Source organism: Otolemur garnettii, unplaced genomic scaffold (assembly GCF_000181295.1).
Source record: "Otolemur garnettii isolate 467f Iridium unplaced genomic scaffold, OtoGar3 scaffold00017, whole genome shotgun sequence".
Taxonomy (NCBI): domain Eukaryota; kingdom Metazoa; phylum Chordata; class Mammalia; order Primates; family Galagidae; genus Otolemur; species Otolemur garnettii.
In genome coordinates, this window is record NW_003852412.1 from 8,283,960 (window position 1) to 8,303,320 (window position 19,361).

The 19,361-nt window shown below is 39.4% G+C and overlaps 1 protein-coding gene and 1 pseudogene across 1 annotated transcript in view; both read left to right on the forward strand.

The window, feature by feature from the left end:
* Positions 1-19,361, forward strand: part of ARHGEF28 (Rho guanine nucleotide exchange factor 28) — a 122,770-nt gene that overhangs the window by 96,640 nt on the left and 6,769 nt on the right. The gene's annotated exons all lie outside the window — the stretch shown is intronic.
* On the forward strand, positions 18,278-18,395 carry LOC111723955 (annotated as a pseudogene).

Sequence of the window (19,361 nt, forward strand, 5' to 3'; positions counted from 1 at the left end):
TATGGAAGCTGGAAGTCTGAGGTCAAGTACTAGGGCTTAGGAATTCAAGGTGTGAATTTTGGCCAGATGCAGTTTAGCCCTTATCAAAGGATAAAATGATTATTTCCCTCCCTGCAATAGGTTTAGGTATCATAAAAGCCTTAATCTTTAAGAAAGTGCACCACAGTTATACTGTAGTTTAACATCATCGTTAAGTGTTTTAACTTGGTTAGAGAAGCAGATTAAACTTTGTAAAAATAAATAATAATTACATAACAGTAAAGTTGTGATAAATATCTTTATGTGTATATTTATTGATATAGTTACCTGTGTTACCAAGCCTACATCAACATGTAGAAATTAAGGCAGAAAATATTCAACTATCAAATCTATGGGTTCATGAGTTGTTTATTGAAATTAAGGCAGAAAACAGTGAGTCTATCAGTTCATTTCCTACTTTAATTACCTCAATTAGAAAGTTAGGCCACCTTTCTAAGCCAACGCCTTAATTAAGAAGCTTTGGGAATTCTGAGTTCTCTTGTGATTGGGAGGAGGATTAGATGGCTGTATTTTGGATTACTTAAATGAAACCAAAGCTGAAGTGTTATAAGAACATTCATTATGGCATCAAATTATTATCCACATACATCTACAGGAGTTTTAGGAAGTCAAAATCACTGGCAAGTGTTTATCTTTCTTCTAGAGTCCTAGCTCTTTAGGTGATATTTTAAAGGAAACCATAATGTTGCTTGCTCTTGGTAATCTACGTCATGACAAAAGTATAAAGTATTGAGCTCAGGCTCAGTGCCCATAGCACAGCAGTTACAGCATCAGCCACATACACCAAGAATGGCAGATTCAAACCTGGCCCGGGCCAGCTAAACAACTGCAACAACAAAAAAATAACCAGGACTTGTGGCAGGCGCCGGTAGTCCCAGCTACTTGGGAGGCTGAGGCAAGAGAATCACTTAAGCCCAAGAATTGGAGGTTGCTGTGAGCTATGATGCTACGGCACTCTACCCAGGGCAACATAATGAGACTCTGTCTCAAAAAAAAAAAAACAGTATTGAGCTCAAAGGCTTAATTTTAATCTTTCTCATCGACACATGTAGATGATGAACTTCAGCCTTTCACAGATTTCATATCAGGAAGAGGAAACATGACATAAGCTTGTGGGGCCTGGAGAGCCACAAGCGGGCACTGCCAACTTCCTGACTGCCTAGTTCTCTGGAAGCAGGTTGGCCGTGTGAGCCAACTGGGCCAGGGCCATACTGCCGCCATAGCCTGCAGAGCCCAGTACCCAGCAGGACAGCAAAACTAGCAGGTGGGTGGATTCAGAGGCAGCCAGCCAGCCGTGCGGTTTGGACAGCTACGGAAGTAGGAGTCTCCTTAGTATGAATGGCTCCAAAGGTTAGGCCTGGCCTTAAGACATCCTTAGCCTAAGAAATGGAAAAGCAAAAAAAAGTACACACACACACATACGTATCTATGAATATATACATACTCCTTACAGTTCTAGAGGAATGTGTGTATATATAGACATGTACACACATACAGGCCCACACGTGGTCTGTGGGCTGCATGTTTGACCTCTGAAGCATGGAGTGGCTGTATTCTCAACATGATTAAGGGGTTTGGAAGGAAAATTGTAACTATTTATGTGCCAAACATACCTGAAGGATAGGGCTTGTTCCCATCAGTCACAGTGAATCATGGGCAGTGATCCAGCTCCAGTGAAGGAAGCATCACCCTCCCCATGTATCAGAATCTGGGGACTATTTCCTTCCTCACCCCACCACCATCCTTAACCTTGTAGATGCTGTTTTTAAGATTTGCTTTAAATGTAGTGTGCTCAGCTGAATACCATTGTTTTATATTTGCTTACAAAGAATATGACCATCTGTTTCAGGGGATGGCAGACTTTTACTTAAAGGGCCCTATAGTAAATATTTTAGTTTTTGCAGGCCATCAGATCTTTGCTACAACTACTCAACCCTACTGTTGTAGCTTAAACACAGCCATAGACAACATGCAAAGAATGAGCTTAGCTGTGTTTCCCACAAAAATTTATTTATTTATCAAAATAAATAAATAAAAATTTATTTATAGCCAGGTGGCTATAGTTCACCTGCCCCAGCAGTTGGTATCACAAACGTTCCCCCCCATACTTAATTTGGGGAGGGATGAAGATTACATTCCTCCTTGTTTGGAATATTCACCCAAATTAATTCACCTTTGGGTAAATTAGTAATGTAATATTGCCTGGCACTTCATGTCATTCAGAGGCGCATTTGAATTTGTGATCCCATTTTCTCTTTTACAACAAGCTCTATAAGATAATGGTTACTGTCTCCTTTTTAAAAGCGGTAACTTTCCTCTGTTAGTTTTTGTTCTGTTTCTATAAAATAAATTTAGAAAGGTATAGTTGAACTTACAGGATAGAATTTAGGAGCAGAGATTTAAAACTTGAAGAATCTCTTCTCTCCAAATCCCAAGATCCTGTGATGGTGAGGGGAAGGCCACTCTAACTATGGAGGTAATTAGAAGATACACAGGTGGGATTTGTTGCTAGAACCTTGATTACCATAGCTGGCTATGCATCAGAGCAGTGGTTCTCAACCTTCCTAATACCACAGCTCTTTAATACAGTTCCTGTGGGTTGCAACCCACAGGTTGAAAACCACTGCATCAGAGTTTCCTGCAATATGCAATAAAAATATATATTCCTTTGTTTAGAGATTCTGATTTGAATCAGGGCTGCACTGGGACCTGCAAACTTGTGCATCTCACATTCTCCTTGGGTGACTTTGAAGCAGCCAGCCTGACATGCATGCCTGCAGTGTTGGCCCAGAGTGCTGAACTTGACATTAGGGGACCTTAGTTCAAATTCTGACTGGCTCCCATGGCCACATGACCCCTAAGTCTTAATTTCCTCATCTGGACCAAAGGGGAAGGAAGTGGTAACAGAATTTTAAAAAAAAAATTGTGTAGCACGTCCTGGGAGCCAGTGAATGTGAGCATCCTTTTTACATTCTGGAAATCATTTATTCTAATTGTGATCCAGGGGCAGCCTGCTAATAAAATGAAAGTGTTTCCTAAATGTCATCAGAAAGCCAATAGTTTAAAATGTAATTTTAAAAATTTAGCTGTGAGCTGGGGAATTTTTTGCTCAGGATGGCAACATAGAGAAGGTTCGCTGTCTTTGTGCATTGGTCTCCAAGGAGGGGGTTGTTAGTCTGTCCCCAGAATTGTCCTGGGGAGGATGCTCCGAGAACATAGTATTTCACTTTTCTTTGTTCATCCCTCCAAGTTGTAGCAGGCAATCATGTGTTTAGAACCAAACATGAGCACCCAAACGTAAGATATTCCGACAACAAAACGGAACACCTCAGTTTGGGGATGGAGAACTTCCCCGTCTGCAGACCACCCAATGCTTCTCATTTGCATTATTTAAATACCCCACCAGCAAGACTTCTACTGTGGTTCCCTGAGTGGGGTCTTCTATTAGGAAGAAAATGTTGAAAGCAGTCAACAGGAATATTCTGGTGTAAACCATTTCTCATTTTAAAAATTTTTTTTTTTTTGCAGTTTTTGGCCAGGGCTGGGTTTGAACCTGCCACCTCCATCATATGGGGCTGGCGCCCTAGTCCTTTGAGCCACAGGTGCTGCCCTTAAATTTTAAAGTTCTGTTCTGGTTTCTGACTTTAATCTTTTTTAGAGTTTGGTTATCCTAAGTCAAGTTGGCCAGGTTAGTCCTGAATAAGTTGATTTAGAAAAAAAAATCCAAGGTTCAGAATCGACAGGGAACACCTCTTATTAGTACCTAAGACTTGAATTAAATGTGTGTTTAATAGTTTATGTGATGTCCTTCTACCACTAGAGAGTAAGCTTCACAGGGCATAGTCTTACGTGGGTCTCCTTTGTTAATTGCTCTATCACAAGGACCAAGCACAGTGTTTGGTGTATGAGGAACATTTGATAGACATTTATGAAATGAATAAAGTAGCCAAGGCCCACACTCTTTAACAGAAATGAAAGCAAATGCCAGCTTAAGCCACACAGCTGACTCTTTACTGAGGCATTGAAAGAAGTTGTAAAAAGATAGCAGAGCTCTGGGTGTGCTGGTGTTTAACAAAGGCGGGGTTGATGGGTTCCTCAGGCTGGCTAACTGGACAGAGTGTTTCAAAGCCTTTTTTGTATATGAGTATATGTTAGATGGCAATTCCTAAAATGTCAAGGTAACTGCAAGATAGTTTGCCTTTAATATCTTACTTCATTCTTGGTAACAGACTTTAAAAATGATGAACTTTTCTTCCACCATTAACCCTGAACTCAATTTGTTTGCCAAGGTACAGCACTGCTCATAGTTCGGTGTGGGAACTCCTTGTTCTGGTGTGGGAACTCATCTCTTCATAGGAGTGAGTTATGTTTCCATTTAGGACATTGTACATACAGCCCCCATATGGGAAAGTTAAAATGTCTTTCTCCAAAAGGACTTGAAGCTAGCCTAATCTTGTAGAAATGAATACATTGCTGTCATTTTAGGAGGATGGCAGCATTCACCATGTAATTGTGATATCGATAGCAATTAGTCAGCTTATCTGTTCACCAGGATATTTCTTTTTCAACCACAAAGTGGCTTGAATACCAGTAAAGGAAGCATGGGTGGATAACTCAACATCAATGACACACTTTCTTAAACCCCTTTTCTTCTGCTAAATCCTATTTAACAGTCTAGTGTATCTCCTTAGGCAAAAACAATTAGTATTTGTGTAGTTTAATACAACCATTTTCCCTGGCATGGCCTTCTACATGTCAGCCTTAAAATATTGCCTGAAATGTCACATGTTTATTATAGCAAACTTAAAATGAAATGTACTGGCATCATAAGAAGGATATTCCTTTGCTTTAGCCCAGACTGACTGAAACAGGCTTGTGTTCTCAGGGGATCACTTCTTAGACCCCTGGCTGGCTGAGGAGGAGGAGTTGTTCTGCTCAGATGTTGGGCTGGATAATGATTAAGCCCGGGCCTTAGTTTTGATCTGTGGAGATGTTAATTTGCCACGATAAATCACTGTTGAGTTTCCTTGGATAAGGGGCCAGAGTATTCATTCTCTTTCCGGATAAGATATTAATTCGATTTAATTTGAAATGTTAATGCTTGGTTTGAAGATTGGCCTCAGAAAAAAATGTAGGCTTCCAAAGGATCTAGTTAGGCAGGCTAGGATTTTGAGCCTTTGACTGAACAATTTCATAGTAAGCCTGTACAAAATGGAATTATTTTCATGGTGACTCTTTTCCATAGCTGTCTTTGTACAAATTTTATTACACTACAGCTTTTTCTTCCTAAAACTTAACATGTTGGATGTTTGTATTCAATATAGAATATTTGGATCATCCACGAGAGATACAGGAGACTATGTTTCTCTGGTGAATTGAAGCCATTCTTTTAGGAACAGTGCTGTAAGGCTTTGGAAGAAACATTTATAAGCAAAACATTGGCAGAGTTTTAATTTTATTTAATGACCGGCTTCCTACCAGTGATCCTGGCACCCTGTGCAGTGATTTGCAATCAATTAATCATGCAGAATGCTGTAGCGCTGCAATAAGGACATTGCTTTCTAAGAGTCTCATAAATCCACCAGAAACAAAAAAAAAAAAAGGAGAGGGGAATTGCATACTCAAAGACCGCTTCATGCAAAACCCCCAAATGAGAAGGGAGTTTTATGTTCTCATTCCTAATAGGTATAAGAAAGTCTTAGTATTTTCTTATGGATTCTGAGTTTTAAAGTTCCCATTTCTCAAAGACAATTTGACCCTTTACTGGGTTGTCAGCATAGGCATCTTTTAAGTTTAGCCTCATTTCATGCAGACATTGATTGTTTAGAGACCATGGGAATTGTTGGTTCTTTGGAAGGAAGGCCATGGTTTTGTTTTCCCCTAAATTTAGGGCATTCGTGCTCAACTACAAAAAGCCATATTTTGGCGAGTCTTTGCAGGAATGATTCAGAAAAGAAGCATGTTTCATCCTGAAAATACACTGACATTTGCTAGAGGCAGATGGCAGAAGATGGGATAGCATGACATCAGAAATCAAGGAGACTTCACATGCTTGGCTTTGCCAAAAGCTTCTGGAATCTGCGTGTTCAGAATCCTTCGCTTGTATTCTTGTCATTTCAGATGTGCCCTTGCAGTTAACTGTTTAGCTAGGATGGAATTTTTCTCCTAATTTTAGCACAGTAAATGTAGAACTGTTAAATATTCTTAAAATTATATAAGCCTAAGCCCTTGGATGGATGTATATTGTGTTGTCTTTATTCATTTTCTTATAGTTCTGTTTTTGGAATGTTCTTATAACAAGAACACGGAAGCTTAATATATATTCCATCTGACTAAAATTTAACCCTCTTTAAAGAAACTGAAAGGTTTTCAAAGCTGTTTTCCTTCCAATGTGTAGGTTCAACTTCTGGCTCTTGATGAATTTATTCCTATCAAAAAGTTGTACTATTTCAGATGACTTGTTAATCTACCCAGATTGGCGTGTTTGACACAAGTGGAGCTCATTCTATATTTTTAGGTGCTTGGTGCTTCTGTTCCAGATAAGCCCCAAAATAGTCTCACTAAATGCAAACGACTTTTTATAGCAGTTAGTTTGGAGGGAATAAACACAAGGAGCGTTTTGTCCAAAATGTGATGGTCTGTTAGTCAGCATCTGGTAGTGAGGCCATCTTTGCCTGCAGCCTCCAGTATGAGAAAGCGCAGTTGCACATTGAGGTCTCTCTTGGGACTGCAGACTGAAGCCATATCCACCTTGAAGGGTAATACTGAAAGGGGGGTGTCCACCCTTCTTTTCGTGTACTCCACTGAACTACCTACATAGCTTCTTTTTTTTATATACATAAATTTACTTATTTTATGCTGAACACACATTCTGAGGCAAGGCATTATGAAAAGCGAGATGCTGAGTTTCTTTTCAAGCCCCTGGGCTCTGAGCTGGCCGTGAGTTGGTTACCTTAATGAACACGGCGTGAAATGCTTAAAGCTGAACTGTGTGAGCTGGGAGCAAAGTCCTGGGGAAAACCACCTTCAAAGTGTCCTACTCATAGGAGATATCATTCATCCTGGTAAGAATAGAGGATTTTTCTTTTTATTTATTTTTCTTCCTTATACATGTGTATACTAGGTTTCCACTTTTGCCGTCACAGAATTTAAAAGGCTAAATTGAATGACAATAACAATGTTTAAACATAAGGACTAAGAACAAAGACTTCATAAAGAACGAATGAAGATAAATACATTCAGAAAAGAAATCAGACGATTGCTGCAATGAAATATTAAGCAATTAATAATAATAATGCAAAGAAATTGTCAGATAGGAGTATGTCTATTCTAGAATACTCTGATCAGTTCTTTTCTTTTTTCCAAAGTCTCAAAAAAATAGACACTAGGATTTATAAATAAAAGTAAAAGATAATTCCAAAAAAACAGATTATGCCAAATCTTATAAATAATAGAAAAAGAAATACTTCAAAATCATTCAAAGAATATAGGATTTTTTTAAAATGCTGCTGCCAGTAAATTAAAATATGTCCTTTTTGTATTTGTCAGGTAAGTGATATACACAGAAGGTACTAAAAATGGATACGTGTTTTAAGAAAGGAAAAACTGGATTAAAATTGAAATACTCAAGTCCTGTTTGACTTATGCAATTACAAGAGATATAAGATAAAATATATAACAAATGTATATATTATTATCATTTAGTGCAGTTTTTTCCCTTTCTTAAAATGGGTATACATTTTTAGGGTAACTTCTATAGATAGGACAGATATATTTGTCAGAGTCAATCTCCTGCTTACTAAGATATCCTGTCCCTGCCCCTGGCCATAGAATAGGGACACAATTAAATTCTTCTTTCTGTAACTCAAGATGTATTTAAAAGTTAAACTTATTTCCTTGATAAAACTTACAGGACTTCAGGTGATGGTTATTTTCAGAATTTTTTTTTTCCTTTTGTGAGAGACAAATTCACTTTAAGAATTTTGAGAATGTATGGTTCAGGAAAATTCCAGACAGCATGCTTCATGAGGCTTCATTAAATGGTTGAGTCAACCCGGACCCAGAAATAGTATAGGGTTGAAACCTGCTTAGCAATATTATTTTTGACCAGATCGGCCAAGAACTGAATCTGACCAGATAGGTTCCTGTGAGGAAAGCAGGTGATGTGATTTTTCCCTGCCAATGAAAACTGAGAAAGTGAAGAACCCTCCCCCCAACCTCTGCAATTATGTTTCTGCAAAAATAGACTAAAAAGACACTTTGTCAGTATAATGAACCTTATGTTCATTTATTGGTACTTCACTTTTAAGTAAGGGATTTGAATGAATGAATCAGTAGGTGAACAAATGAATGCATAGAGGGATAAGCTTGATGAACAGGAAACTGGAGATGGCAGACTGGCATGGTAGTTCAGACAGAGGGCCTGGGTATTCCACCTGGGTTCAGATTCTAACTCTGTCGTTAATTATCTGTGAAATTTTAAGCAGATGTTTAAACTTTGTGAGTCTCAGTTTCCCCATCTATAAAATTGGGCTTCTGATAGTATGTACTGGTGTGAGAATTACATAAGACGGTATGTGTACAATTCTTAGGCCTTTGTGAGTGCTCAGTAAACACATTATTGTTGTTGTTATCACTGTTACTAGTATATCTTGTGGTGGGAAAGGAGTAAATTATAGAGAAGTGTATTTGGTCACTAGAGTCTCTGGACTGCTTCTACAATGGTTGCTATGGTGACCAGAAATACTTGTTATGCCTCATTTGGGTGTTATCTAAGTCACCATGTCTCAAAAAATGTTCCACAGTTTGCCTGGTTGTTATTAGGTATTCTGTGATAAACAGTTCCCATAATTAGACAATTCGGGGGTGACATGACTTTTCCAAACTTGAATCGTGCTCCTGAGCACTGTAAATCTCCAGCACTGGCACTTCCCAGCCCGCGTAACCACAGCGTCAGCATCCTCCTCCCCGCCAGCATCTTGCAGGACCACACGTAGGGAAAACACTGATGTCACGGGACGTTGAAATATACTCATTGCATGTGGCACACCCTTCAGATACATTTTTCCTTCCTTGGAGACCGTTGAAATCCAAGTGACATGTCCCAGCGTGATTTACCACATGGGTTGTATTTTGAAACCCAAATCTAAAACAATCAATTTCAGAGAGAGCCTTGTTTAGCCCCCAGGCCAGCATTGGGGCCTGGGAGAGGGGTTGGTGTCCAGAGCTCTTAGGGCTTTTCTGGGTCAGCTTTCCAGGGTTTATTCAAGCCCCCCAAGTGCTGGAAGTCTGTGTCCCCGAGAAGGCACAGGAAGTTACGTGCTTGTGCCTTGAGGCCTGCTCTGGCTTCTAATCTCCCAGCTTCATCCCACGCTCTCCCTTTCTCACCCTGTGGCCCTGCCAGGCTACTTTCTCTCCGCTTGTGCCCGAGGTTACCCTCCCAGCCCCAGCCCCAGCCCCTCTCCTCTCCTACTCTGTTTCTTCTGCACCCTTTCCTCCCAACCTGGTTACCTTTTACCCATTTTTAAGCCTGAGCTCCAGAATCATTTGCTTCCAGACAGAGAAAGTCTGAGTGAGGAGCCTGTCCTGTGGCGGCTCAGTGGAGGCTTTTGTTACTGTCCACAATCTCATCTCCCTTGTTTTTCTCTCTAGATTCTAAAATGCTTTATACGGTTTGTTTATTGAGATGTAATTTACTACAGTGGAATGGTCCGTCTGCTGTCTGCTGTCCAGTCAGCGTTGTTGTTGGGGTTTTTTTTTTGTTTGTTTTTTAGTTTCTCTCTTTTATTTGGCAAGGGGGATAGACCATGCTTACTGTGACTCTTACCCCAGAGCACTGTGAATCTTCTTGCCTGCGCCCTCCACCTCCCCCTGCCAAATAAATAAACCGGGACAAGGGGGCACAGGGCAAGGGAGGGGAGCGAAGGAGGCTGCCCCACAGCACAGTATCCCTGTGGAGGGTGAGCTGGGCAAGAATCAGTAGACCATGGACCCCATGACCGGGATAAGGAAGGACCTTGAGCTGGCCCGAGGCAAGGGCAGGTGAAGGTGCCCTTGCCCTCGGCTGGGAGCAGAGACTAGCAGCCTGCCTGCAGCCCATCAAGACAGCATTGTGAAAGGAGTAGTAAGACACAGAACATTCTGTCACCACTGAAAGCTCCTTTGTACCCCTTTCCAATTGACCCCCACCCCCAAAGCAGCTACTCATCTGCTTTCTGTCGCCGCAGAGCCGTTTCTCTTCTTCCCCAATGGAAAGGAGTGGAATCAGACACTCTGTACCTTCCTGCGCCTCCCGCTTCTCTCACTCAGCATACTATTTTTGAGACACAGCCATGTTGTCACATGAATCCAAATTGGTTCCCTCGTATCACTGAGTCATGTCCCGTTGAGGAAGATACACAGTCTACTTAACCCTTCTGTCAATGGACACCTGGCTCACTTCTAATCTTGGGCTATTAAGAACAAAGCTGTCCTGAACATTTTTATACAGGCTTTTTGCGAACTACATTTTTATTTCTCTTGGGTAAATAACTAGGCATAGCACTGCTGCAGGAAGTGGTGTCTGCTTCAATTTGGAGAACTATGGAACAGCCTTCAAAGTCATTGCCCTGCCTATAAACTTCCCTGGCTCAGTTTCCCCAGTGTCCAGCTCAGTGCAGGGCATATGCTAGACCCTCAGCGCTTATTAAAAATGTATGGGAAACAGGCTCACACCAGTTTTCATTCTAATGTCCTCACTAATCACGGACCAAGAAAAAGAATGTTTTGTCCTTCAGGGAGATGAAACTTTTATTGGCTAAATGTGAGTTCATTATAGGCAGGCAAAAAACAGGGAGAATGTGGCTCCCTCCCACCTGCTCTGGGCCTGCCTCTCTGGTTTCAGGTGACAGTGTGGCAGTTAGGTGTGCAGGTTCACACGGGCCTTGGAAGGGTCCTGAGCAGCAGCAGTAGCCACGCTCACCTCCTAAAGTTAAAACTCCCAACACTCCCATTCAAGACTCTCCCAGACCTATTTTTCCAGCCCCACCTCTCAGTTTCCCTACACAAACCCTACTTCAGCCACAGGTGACAACTGTCTTATCTTCATGATATTTAGCATTTTTTCTCACCTTTGCAGTGGTCACAGATGTCACCTGGAAGAGCCCCCCCACTCCCCACCCGTGGCGACCTCTCCCTGTTGAGGTCCTGGTTAGCCTTCCAGGCTCAGTTCAGATGCTTTGTCCTCTCTGAAGCCTGTCTCAGCCACCGCAGCTGGGAGTTGTTCTTTGGAGGCTCTTTGAATTGGTGAACAGAGTCCCTTAGCCATTCAGCTTGTACTGAACTGTGTCTCCATCTTCTCACTCTGTAAGGTAATAGGCTTCTTCAGGGCAACGTGCTTAGTGGACCTCAGCACTCTGGTGGGAACTCGGGCTGCAGGTCACTAAGAGAGTAGCCAAGGCCGCTCATCATGATCCTTGCTCTTGGTGGCTGATTGCACTAAAGAGAAGTTAAATTATATGGTAAGGCCACGGTTCCTTCTTGAGACAAGTTGTTTACAGAAGAAGGATCTGTCTGCCAAGAGAAAGCTGTGGTATACAAATGTGGGGCTTCGTGTTACCTGCTGGGCACATAAAGGAAGTTAGCTTTCTTCAGTCACAGGTCACAGGTCACCAGGAAGAACACATACTGACAGACAGAGGAGCTTCATGCACCATTTGTACACACAAGACAATTGTAAATCATTTCCTACAGGGAGAGATGGCTCCAAGGAGCAGAACATTTGATCCTGTGACATACTTGTTTTGTTTTGAGATGAGGTCTTGCTATGTTGCCCAGGCTGGCCTCCAACTCCTGGGCTCAAGTCTTCCTTCCACCGCAGCCTCCCTCCTAGGTGGGACACCACCGTGCCTGGCTGGCTGTTCTCTTTTGATTGCTGTCTTGGTAGTTGAAAGTCCTAATTTTGCCTCTGGTCTGCAAACTGCCTACTCATATAATTGTACAAGTCCTAAAAACACTTAAAGTTCTAGAAATGTAATGGAGTGGTCTTTACTAAGATAACAAACATAAATGTGAAAAGAATACCTAAAAGCATGGAAATCCGCACTGAACAAAACATGTTTTCTGTGTATTGTGTCGTACTCTAAAAATTCTCATCATTTTTGAGTGACATAAAACTTAAAGCTATAGTTAGGGAAGCTATTTCATGATTTGGTTTCTTAGCAAATGTTATTGCAAACGAATAAGAATTATGAAAGTAATGCTTCTCATTTTTAAAAAGAAAAAAAATTAGATTGCCCTGAAAACTGTAAATACCAATTTCTCAAAACAGAATAGGCCTGTAAATTCTTTGACATCTCAGAATTTTGTATTTGATCAAGAGGAAAAAACACTCATTTGTAGACCTTTAAACTAAAGAATTAGATGCCAGTTTTTAAAAAGTCTGGTAATAGCATAATTGTTAAGCAGGTAGAACTAATTAGCTGGGGTGTATTATGTTTAATTGCTTGCCTTCTTCTGGCTTAAAGAAAAACACTACATCTTGCATGCCTAAGAATTTTAACAGCTGTTTCTCCCTCTCCTGAACCAGTAAGAAGTAAATGCAGCATTGAAATTCCTAGGTGATTTCCAGCCTTATTCAGCTGGCGGAGAAATGAATTTGATTATCCTTCTCTCAGCATATGAGAGGCATAACTCTTCTGGTGTGGGTAGGGTCATGGGGCAGGCGGTTTCCAGAAAGTCGGCTTTTTTGCCGTGGTTCTCAAAAGTCCCTGGTTTTTTAGATCCTTAAGAGGAATTCAGTGCCATGTAAAAACTACCTCGTCCTTAGAGCAGGAGACCTGCATGTCATGGAAGTCAGCACCCTATTAAAAAGTCCCTGCTTCTTCGCAGGACTTGAAGATTTAAATATCTTCATTTGTTTTAATGATTAAAAAATTGAACTTGATATATTTTTTTGTCTATCTGAAAGTATTATGGGCAATTTCAAATATACACAAAATTAAAGTATAACAACCACTCATGTAGCCATTGCCCAATTTAAAAAAATTAGGAGCTTTATGGCTAGTTGTGTTTCATCTGGGCTTTAACTCCTCAGCACATCCTGTAGGATTTGAAAGCAAATTCTAAAAATCATCTGTAAAACATTTATTCATCCAGGGCAGCGCCTGTGGCTCAAAGGAGTAGGGCGCCAGCCCCATATACCTAGGTGATGGGATCAAATCCGGCCCCAGCCAAAAAACTACAAAAAACTGCAAAAAAAGAAAAAAAATTTATTCATCCGTAAACATTTCAGCATATATATCTCTAAAAGACAAAGCAGGCTTTTTAAAACCATCATCACACGTAGGAAAAACTGAGCAATAATTCCATAATGTCAACATATAGTCATGTGTTTAAATTTCCAGTTGTTCCATAAATGTCCTCTGTGGGTGTGCTCTTTTTTCCAATTTCTTATTTTCAACTCACATCGAAATAAAGATCACACAATGTTGCTGTTCAATGCATCTTTAATACAAAAGTTTCAATCATAAAAAATTTCAAACTTACAGAGAAGTATAGAAACTATTCATTACTCGTGCACTTGACAAATGTTAACATTTTTCCATATTTGCCTCAGATCTCTCTTTGCCTTTTTGCCTTCTCAAAGAAATACAGTGCTATAAATACAGCTAAAGTCCCTCCCCCTTATTTTTTCCTTTTTCCCTACTCAGAATGACCCAACATCCTAAAAGTGGTATATATCATTTCCACAGTATGTATCTATATACATGTATATGTGGCTATTGCTACATATATGTATCCATGATAATAATACATCATAATTTTTACATAAGTATCCGTTTAATATAAATGTATGTATATACACATACCTTTTTGTAACTGGCTTTGTTTATCCATCATCCATATGCATACAAATTATTCATTTTAAATAGCGGTGCTGCATTATTTCATTTCATGGATTAATGCCAATACAGTCACTACCCTACTAATGTCCATTCAGGATGTTTCTAATTTTTTCCTATACAAGAGGGACTCTACCTAACAATTTCAAGTATTGTGATTTGGTTGTTTGTACCTTCACATTAACCAAAATTAAAAATGTATACATGAATTAAAAAAACGAAAACAAATGATGTTCAGTAAATTAGGTAAATCTCCTCAGACAGCTGAATGAGAGTTTATTGGTAACGCCTGAAAGTGGTAAAGACGTCTTCAGTTTTGCCAGGTATCTGTATGACTGATTTCTTTCTAAAGTCACTATCACTAGCAATATACATGATGAGAATTCCAGTTTCTCTAGATCCTACCCAATAGTTAGTATGGTCAGGCTTTTAAAATTTTTGCCAATGTGCGGTGTGTGAAATGGTAACTCATTCTTCCAATTCCTACTCTGATTACCAATGAGATTTAATACCATTTCGTATGTATTGCCTTTTGAGATATTATCTTCTGTGAATTCCCTGTTCATAAAAGTTTTTTTCTAACTCAGCAGATTTTGGAATTTCAAAAGTGTCCACTCTTTATGCAGACCAGTTAATTCTTTTTGAAGAAACTCAATGGGTTCTGTACTTTAAGAAGTTTTCAGAGAAATCGTATTTACAGTTGCATGTGGAAACTTTAAGATTAGAAAAGGACATTCGCGGGAACTGGACTCTTTCAAGCTGGAGAAAAGTCAACTGCCAAGGGCGGAAACTACTCCAAATGTTGTTATTGACCACACTGTTCAATCTGCTGAGGCTTTAACCATCTGCCTTACTTTTCATTTGCATGCTTTTTTTTTTTTTCAATTCTCTTTGTATTTTCCTCCAAAGCTCCTGTACTCTTTCAATAACTTACCAATATCATTTTATACCCACTCAATACAGCCACTATCTGTCAGCATCTTTTCCTTTCCTGGAAGTTTCCCTTTTAGGATCCTTTGCCCTCCTGTTCCCCCATGGACTTGCACTCTCTGGGCCATCCCTTCACCTCTCCCCCAAGTTGAATCCTCTGTGCTCAACCCCACGCTTCCTCCTTTGTGATAAGTTCCTTTATTTGATGGGTCGAATCTCTAGGATTCCCTGAAGATAAGATATAATAAAAGTAAATTTTTTCTAGATTAGCTGAAATGTCCTTTACATTTTATTTATTTTTGCTCCTTTGACACTTGGTTTTCATAATCTGTCTGGGCCTTGAGTTCTAAATACAATATCATTTTCCTTCAGCATTTGAAGGATTTGATTCTTCAACTCTCCAGAATGGCCGTTGAGAAGTCTGATGCCTTTCTAATTCCTGATCCTTTGTTTGTAACCTGTTCTCCCTTTCTGGAGGGTTTTAGAATTGTCTTTCTGTCTTTTCTCATCTGCGTTTTATAATATGCCTCACTGTGGTCTTTTGTTAAAATTATTTTTACTGATTAGTTATTAGTTTCTTTCAATCTAGAAACATATTTCCTTTAGTTCTGGATTTTTTTTTAACTTTCTTCTTTTAAAAAATAATTGTTTCTCTTCAGTTGTATCTACTGGAGCTGTTTCTGGTTAGAAGTTGGATCTCTTAAATTGTCTTATTTTTCTTTCCTTTCCTTTTTCTTTTCTTTTTTTTAACTTTCTGGGAGTGTTTAATGTCCTTAACCTCCTACTAGCCCATCAATTTTTTTTTTTTTTGGTTACAGCTAGCATCTTAATTTCCAAGACTTTTAATTTTTTGTTATAGTTTCTATTTTATGGAATCTTGTTTTGTGGCCAAAATATCTCTTATATATGTCTGTGAAGATCGTAATTATGAGTTTCGAAAGTGTCTGCAGTGCTCTGTGTTCTGAGTTATGTTCCATTTTCTACAGGTTTGGCTCCCACTTTCATATTTGACAATATACTTACCATTTTGAATTGGTGTAGGGATTGAATTAAATGACAGATGTGTACACGGTACGTAGAACAGTGCCTGGCATTTAGTAAGTACCCCGTATGTTATGTTGATTTTGTGATTTTAAAGGTTTTCCACAGCCTAGGTATTTATAGTTATAGGTCACCTTGAAATACCATAAAAATAAATGTAAATATTGAACTTTTGGGGGAGAACCTGATAAAAATATAAAAGGTTAGTGTTCTAAGAAACCCGAGAAATCTTCCAGTGCAAGAATTTTGTACCTTCATCTGTTTTGATCAGTTTTGAGAAGTGGCCCAAGTAATATGTTAGAAATAATAGAGAAACTACTAGGTTTTTTTTTTTTTGAGACGGAATCTCAAGCTATCCCCCCGGGTAGAGTGCCATGGCCTCACAGTTCACAGCAACCTCCAACTCCTGGGTTCAAGTGAGTCTCCTGCCTCAGCCTCCCAAGTAGCTGGGACTACAGGCGCCCGCCACAGCGCCGACCATTTTTTGGTTGCAGCCATCATTGTTGTTTGGCGGGCCGGGCTGGGGATTTGAACCCGCTACCTTAGGTGTATGTGGCTGGCGCCTTAGCCGATTGAGCCACGGGCGCCGAGCCACTACTAGAGTTTGTAAATGACTAATGTTTGATATGTATCATAAATTAGAGAAAATTAACGGTTGTCCTCATAGTATCAATTATCTCCTTCATTTGCATTCTGACATACTTTCACATGGAGAGAAAAGCTTAAAGTTACTGCTTTAGCCCTGGCATTGCTAACACTTTAAAGCCTACTTTAATCTGTATTATGCCCTATAATTTGGGTAAATGTATGGGAGTGAACGTCATCCTGAGTGTTGTGGTGGGGAAAAGTTAAGGACTGACTGCTGTCTAGTTCAAGTGCCTAAATTTGAAAATGAGGAAATAGAAATTCCAGATATGATTACTATCCAAGGCCGAAAAATGACCATGGCTTAACAGAAGCTCTGTACTGCAATTCTACCCTGACTACATTTTCAGTTTGATTCTGCTAAGAAGACAAATATTCAACTAAGTGAAAATTTAAGGTCCTTTTGAAACATCAGAATTCTAAACTGGTGATTCTCCCCGACTATAATTAAAATAGATAGGATTTTTGAATTAGGTATTCTCTAATTCATTCATTTGTTTGGCAGTACATAATGAAATCTGCTATGATTATGACCTGAAATTTACCTTGCTATTGTTGGACTAGCCATCCTACTTTTATTTCCTATTTCTTAAATGTTTATTTTAGTTATACATGTAAAACACGAATAGGAACCCAGATTCCAAGAGAACCTTGTCAATTCATTGCTAAGGACAAATATGCCAGGGTATGAAATGGGATATTTTATGAATTCTATTTACCTAGGAGATGTTATTAGGTTTCCTAGGCTGGAACCAAGACCACATCTGAATCAGTATCTTTTGTTTTTTATGGGTAGCCATAAACTGAAAAGAACCTTACCAATTTTATGGCATAGGTTCACACAATTGGTATATCTTTCTAAATAGATATAAACCCAGACATGCAGTAGCCAATGGCTTGTCACATAGTTGCATTAAAATTAACCTAAACATATTTGTCACCCAGAAGAGGCCTCTAATTTATGGCCACAGTGTTCCATTTATATCAGATATGTAGTAGCTAGACTGTTGGAATAGCAAAGAACCCTTTATAATTTTCTAGTCAAAGTATATGGAAAGCAATGGACTTAAAAACAGTTACCATGGAAATTTTCAAATATACACAAATGTAGAGGGAATTGTTCATTGCATCCTGTCTACCTACAGTCCAATGCCCTTTCTCTCTTCTCTCTCTCACATTGAGTCATCTTAAATCAAGTCCAGGACCTCTTATCATTTGGTCCAAAAATACTTCAATACCTTTCTTGAAAAGAAAAGGACTCTTTTCAAAAACATAACCACAATATTATTGTCACACCTAAAAAAAATTAACAATTGTTACTTAAAACAATACTGTCAATACTTGAATTTGTCTGTCTCAGAAACATCCTCCCTTGGTTTGTTGAAATCCAGATACTTTCACATATTGCACTTGGTTGATATATCTCTTAAGTCTCTTTTCATCTAAAATTCTCTTGCCTTTAAAAAACAACCTTACACTATTGGTTAAAAAGACAGGGTAGCTTATTTGTTGGAAAAATGAAGTCATATTTAAAAAAAAAAAATTCCCCACATTCCGGATTTTGCTGATTGCTTTCCCATGGTGTCATTGAACATATTTTTCTGTCCTTGTGTTTCTTGTAAACTGGTAGTTGAGAATTTGATTAGATGCAGGCTTTATTTTTTGATGTGAAAAAAGTTTCCATTGATAGTGGTGCAAATTTCCTATTGCATCCCATCATGCTTTTTGTGATATTAAGATTAGTCTGCGGCCATACCACCCTGAACGCAACTGTCTTGTCTGATCTCAGAAGCTAAGCAGGGTCAGGCCTGGTTAGTACTTGAATGGGAGACCACCTGGGAATACCAGGTACTGTAGGCTTTAAAAAAATAAAGTAAAATGAAAAAGATTGATCCATTTATTTTTAAGCTTCCCATCAGCTTTTCCCTAATGGTTTCAGCAACTGCTGATGATATTACCTAGGTCCACAATAGACATTACATCCAGGGTTATGAGTTTCTGAATTTGGAAAAATCTCACCTAGTTCCAACTTCTCCCTCCTGATTTGTTCTGTCGTCTTGGTCATTTATTGTCTCTTTCTTAATCTGTAAAAGATTTGTAATTCTCTAATTCAATTTTCCCTAAAGTATGTTACATGGAATGCAAGGCGGTGGTCCCTAACATTTTTGGCACCAGGGTCTGATTTCATGCAAGATAATTTTTCCATGACAGGGGGAGATGGTTTCAATGATTCAAATGCATTACATTTATGTGTACTTTATTTCTTGATTATTACGTTGTTACATTACATTACATCGTCTACATTATTGTTACCTGCTCATAAGGAAGGCACACCTAGCTCCCTCACATATGCAGTCCACAGGAGGGTTCAAACTCCTGTGAACACTATGTGATAGGAGGAGGAGCTCAGCTGGTGATGTGAGGGCGGGGGACAGGCTATAAATACAGATGAAGCTTTGCTCTGTCCCTTGCTGCTCACCTGCTGCAAAGCCTGGTTCCTAAGAGGCTACTAGTAGGTACTGGTCTTCAGCCTGGAGGTTGGGAACCACAGCTGTAAGGCATACTTCCCCAAGTTTGGGGGATGCTACACACTTGTTTTTTCCTCTGAGAGATTTAAAATATACATGAGCCTATTTAAAGGTTTTGTCATTTAAGAAACTTGGTTCATCCAGAGTTTAAATTTATTGGACCACTGTATTTTTTTTTTTGTCATTAATACCTATAAGAAACCTATTGAAAGAAATACACTTGGAAATGCATCTTAGGTTAGAAGGGAATGAGGAAGGACGTCCCCGGACCCCTGAGGGGCCTGCTGATAGGCAAGCC